Below are 6,000 nucleotides of genomic sequence, written 5' to 3' on the forward strand. Positions count from 1 at the left end.
ACCAAAAACCTAATATAAAAAATGTGAATGGCGTTCATCAAAGTAAAAATCGGAGGAAGCACTGATGGACGTACCAAAAACCTAATATAAAAAATGTGAATGCGATCATCAAATGGTAATGACGTTCATCAAAGTAAAAATCGGAGGAAGCACTGATGGACATACCAAAAACCTAATATAAAAATTGCGAATGGCAATCATCAAATGGTAATGACGTTCAATAAAGTAAAAATCGGAGGAAGCACTGATGGACATACCAAAAACCTAATATAAAAAATGTGAATGGCGTTCATCAAAGTAAAAATCGGAGGAAGCACTGATGGACGTACCAAAAACCTAATATAAAAAATGTGAATGCGATCATCAAATGGTAATGACGTTCATCAAAGTAAAAATCGGAGGAAGCACTGATGGACATACCAAAAACCTAATATAAAAATTGCGAATGGCAATCATCAAATGGTAATGACGTTCAATAAAGTAAAAATCGGAAGAAGCACTAATGGACCACAACGAAAGCCGAATATAAAAATGTGAATGGAGTTCATCAAATGGTAATGACGTTCATCAAAGTAAAAATCGGAAGAAGCACTGATGGACATAACAAAAAACCTAATATAAAAAACGTGAATGGCGTTCATCAAATGGTAATGACGTTCATCAAAGTAAAAATCGGAGGAAGCACTGATGGACGTACCAAAAACCTAATATAAAAAATGTGAATGGCAATCATCAAATGGTAATGGCGTTCATCAAAGTAAAGCTCGGAGGAAGCACTGATGGACTTACCTAAAACCTAATATAAAAAATGTGAATGGATTTCATCAAAGTAAAACTCGGAGGAAGCACTGATGGACATACCAAAAACCTAATATAAAAAATGTGAATGGCGTTCATCAAAGTAAAAATCGGAGGAAGCACTGATGGACGTACCAAAAACCTAATATAAAAAATGTGAATGCGATCATCAAATGGTAATGACGTTCATCAAAGTAAAAATCGGAGGAAGCACTGATGGACATACCAAAAACCTAATATAAAAATTGCGAATGGCAATCATCAAATGGTAATGACGTTCAATAAAGTAAAAATCGGAGGAAGCACTAATGGACCACAACGAAAGCCGAATATAAAAAATGTGAATGGAGTTCATCAAATGGTAATGGCGTTCATCAAAGTAAAAATCGGAGGAAGCACTGATGGACATACCAAAAACCTAATATAAAAAATGTGAATGGCGATCATCAAATGGTAATGGCGTTCATCAAAGTAAAACTCGGAGGAAGCACTGATGGACATACCAAAAACCTAATATAAAAAATGTGAATGGCGTTCATCAAAGTAAAACTCGGAGGAAGCACTGATGGACATACCGAAAGCCGAATATAAAAAATGTGAATGGCGATCATCAAATGGTAATGGCGTTCATCAAAGTAAAAATCGGAGGAAGCAGTGATGAACATACCAAAAACCTAATACAAAAAATTTGAATGGCAATCATCAAATGGTAATGACGTTCATCAAAGTAAAAATCAGAGGAAGCACTGATGGACATACCAAAAACCTAATATAAAAAATGTGAATGGCGTTCATCAAATGCTAATGATGTTCATCAAAGTAAAAATCGGAAGGAGCACTGATGGACATACCAAACACCTAATATAAAAAATGTGAATGGCGTTCATCAAATGGTAATGACGTTCATCAAAGAAACAATCGGAGGAAGCACTGATGGACATACCAAAAACCTAATATAAAAAACGTGAATGGCGTTCATCAAATGGTAATGACGTTCATCAAAGTAAAAATCGGAGGAAGCACTGATGGACGTACCAAAAACCTAATATAAAAAATGTGAATGGCAATCATCAAATGGTAATGGCGTTCATCAAAGTAAAGCTCGGAGGAAGCACTGATGGACTTACCTAAAACCTAATATAAAAAATGTGAATGGATTTCATCAAAGTAAAACTCGGAGGAAGCACTGATGGACATACCAAAAACCTAATATAAAAAATGTGAATGGCGTTCATCAAAGTAAAAATCGGAGGAAGCACTGATGAACGTACCAAAAACCTAATATAAAAAATGTGAATGCGATCATCAAATGGTAATGACGTTCATCAAAGTAAAAATCGGAGGAAGCACTGATGGACATACCAAAAACCTAATATAAAAATTGCGAATGGCAATCATCAAATGGTAATGACGTTCAATAAAGTAAAAATCGGAGGAAGCACTAATGGACCACAACGAAAGCCGAATATAAAAAATGTGAATGCGATCATCAAATGGTAATGACGTTCATCAAAGTAAAAATCGGAGGAAGCACTGATGGACATACCAAAAACCTAATATAAAAATTGCGAATGGCAATCATCAAATGGTAATGACGTTCAATAAAGTAAAAATCGGAGGAAGCACTAATGGACCACAACGAAAGCCGAATATAAAAAATGTGAATGGAGTTCATCAAATGGTAATGGCGTTCATCAAAGTAAAAATCGGAGGAAGCACTGATGGACATACCAAAAACATAATATAAAAAATTTGAATGACGATCATCGAATGGTAATAGCGTTCATGAAAGTAAAAATCGGAGGAAGCACTGATGAACATACCTAAAACCTAATATAAAAAATGTGAATGGTGATCTTCAAATGGTAATGGCGTTCATCAAAGTAAAAATCGGAGGAAGTACTGATGGAGATACCAAAAACCTAATATAAAAAATGTGAATGGCGATCATCAAATGGTAATGGCGTTCATCAAAGTAAAACTCGGAGGAAGCACTGATGGACATACCAAAAACCTAATATAAAAAATGTGAATGGCGTTCATCAAAGTAAAACTCGGAGGAAGCACTGATGGACATAACGAAAACCTAATATAAAAAATGTGAATGCGATCATCAAATGGTAATGACGTTCTTCCATGTAAAAATCGCAGGAAGCACTGATGGACATACCAAAAACCTAATATAAAAATTGTGAATGGCAATCATCAAATGGTAATGGCGTTCATCAAAGTAAAACTCGGAGGAAGCACTGATGGACATACCAAAAACACAACATAAAAAATGTGAATGGCGTTTATCAAAGTAAAAATCGCCGGAAGCTCTCATGGACATACCGAAAGCCGAATATAAAAAATGTGAATGGCGATCATCAAATGGTAATGGCGTTCATCAAAGTAAAAATCGGAGGAAGCAGTGATGAACAAACCAAAAACCTAATACAAAAAATTTGAATGGCAATCATCAAATGGTAATGACGTTCATCAAAGTAAAAATCAGAGGAGGCACTGATGGACATACCAAAAACATAATATAAAAAATGTGAATGGCGTTCATCAAATGCTAATGATGTTCATCAAAGTAAAAATCGGAAGGAGCACTGATGGACATACCAAACACCTAATATAAAAAATGTGAATGGCGTTCATCAAATGGTAATGACGTTCATCAAAGAAACAATCGGAGGAAGCACTGATGGACATACCAAAAACCTAATATAAAAAACGTGAATGGCGTTCATCAAATGGTAATGACGTTCATCAAAGTGAAAATCGGAGGAAGCACTAATGGACCATAACGAAAGCCGAATATAAAAAATGTGAATGGAGTTCATCAAATGGTAATGACGTTCATCAAAGTAAAAATCGGAAGAAGCACTGATGGACATAACAAAAAACCTAATATAAAAAACGTGAATGGCGTTCATCAAATGGTAATGACGTTCATCAAAGTAAAAATCGGAGGAAGCACTGATGGACGTACCAAAAACCTAATATAAAAAATGTGAATGGCAATCATCAAATGGTAATGGCGTTCATCAAAGTAAAGCTCGGAGGAAGCACTGATGGACTTACCTAAAACCTAATATAAAAAATGTGAATGGATTTCATCAAAGTAAAACTCGGAGGAAGCACTGATGGACATACCAAAAACCTAATATAAAAAATGCGAATGGCGTTCATCAAAGTAAAAATCGGAGGAAGCACTGATGGACGTACCAAAAACCTAATATAAAAAATGTGAATGGCGTTCATCAAAGTAAAAATCGGAGGAAGCACTGATGGACGTACCAAAAACCTAATATAAAAAATGTGAATGCGATCATCAAATGGTAATGACGTTCATCAAAGTAAAAATCGGAGGAAGCACTGATGGACATACCAAAAACCTAATATAAAAATTGCGAATGGCAATCATCAAATGGTAATGACGTTCAATAAAGTAAAAATCGGAGGAAGCACTAATGGACCACAACGAAAGCCGAATATAAAAAATGTGAATGGAGTTCATCAAATGGTAATGGCGTTCATCAAAGTAAAAATCGGAGGAAGCACCGATGGACATACCAAAAACATAATATAAAAAATTTGAATGACGATCATCGAATGGTAATAGCGTTCATGAAAGTAAAAATCAGAGGAAGCACTGATGAACATACCTAAAACCTAATATAAAAAATGTGAATGGTGATCATCAAATGGTAATGGCGTTCATCAAAGTATAAATCGGAGGAAGCACTGATGGACATACCAAAAACCTAATATAAAAAATGTCAATGGCGATCATCAAATGGTGATGACGTTCATCAAAGTAAAACTCGGAGGAAGCACTGATGGACATAACAAAAAACCTAATATAAAAAACGTGAATGGCGGTCATCAAATGGTAATGACGTTCATCAAAGTAAAAATCGGTGGAAGCACTGATGGACGTACCAAAAACCTAATATGAAAAATGTGAATGGCAATCATCAAATGGTAATGGCGTTCATCAAAGTAAAGCTCGGAGGAAGCACTGATGGACTTACCTAAAACCTAATATAAAAAATGTGAATGGATTTCATCAAAGTAAAACTCGGAGGAAGCACTGATGGACATACCAAAAACCTAATATAAAAAATTAGAATGGCGTTCATCAAAGTAAAAATCGGAGGAAGCACTGATGGACGTACCAAAAACCTAATATAAAAAATGTGAATGCGATCATCAAATGGTAATGACGTTCATCAAAGTAAAAATCGGAGGAAGCACTGATGGACATACCAAAAACCTAATATAAAAATTGCGAATGGCAATCATCAAACGGTAATGACGTTCAATAAAGTAAAAATCGGAGGAAGCACTAATGGACCACAACGAAAGCCGAATATAAAAAATATGAATGGAGTTCATCAAATGGTAATGGCGTTCATCAAAGTAAAAATCGGAGGAAGCACTGATGGACATACCAAAAACATAATATAAAAAATTTGACTGACGATCATCGAATGGTAATAGCGTTCATGAAAGTAAAAATCAGAGGAAGCACTGATGAACATACCTAAAACCTAATATAAAAAATGTGAATGGTGATCATCAAATGGTAATGGCGTTCATCAAAGTAAAAATCGGAGGAAGCACTGATGGACATACCAAAAACCTAATATAAAAAATGTGAATGGCGTTCATCAAAGTAAAACTCGGAGGAAGCACTGATGGACATAACGAAAACCTAATATAAAAAATGTGAATGCGATCATCAAATGGTAATGACGTTCTTCCATGTAAAAATTGCAGGAAGCACTGATGGACATACCAAAAACCTAATATAAAAATTGTGAATGGCAATCATCAAATGGTAATGGCGTTCATCAAAGTAAAACTCGGAGGAAGCACTGATGGACATACCAAAAACACAACATAAAAAATGTGAATGGCGTTTATCAAAGTAAAAATCGGAGGAAGCACTAATGGACCACAACGAAAGCCGAATATAAAAAATGTGAATGGAGTTCATCAAATGGTAATGGCGTTCATCAAAGTAAAAATCGGAGGAAGCACTGATGGACATACCAAAAACCTAATATAAAAAATGTGAATGGCGATCATCAAATGGTAATGGCGTTCATCAAAGTAAAACTCGGAGGAAGCACTGATGGACATACCAAAAACCTAATATAAAAAATGTGAATGGCGTTCATCAAAGTAAAACTCGGAGGAAGCACT

Source organism: Parasteatoda tepidariorum, chromosome 5 (genome assembly GCF_982258835.1).
Source record: "Parasteatoda tepidariorum strain Cologne lab strain chromosome 5, Ptep-v5.0, whole genome shotgun sequence".
In the NCBI taxonomy this organism is placed as follows: Eukaryota; Metazoa; Arthropoda; class Arachnida; order Araneae; family Theridiidae; genus Parasteatoda; species Parasteatoda tepidariorum.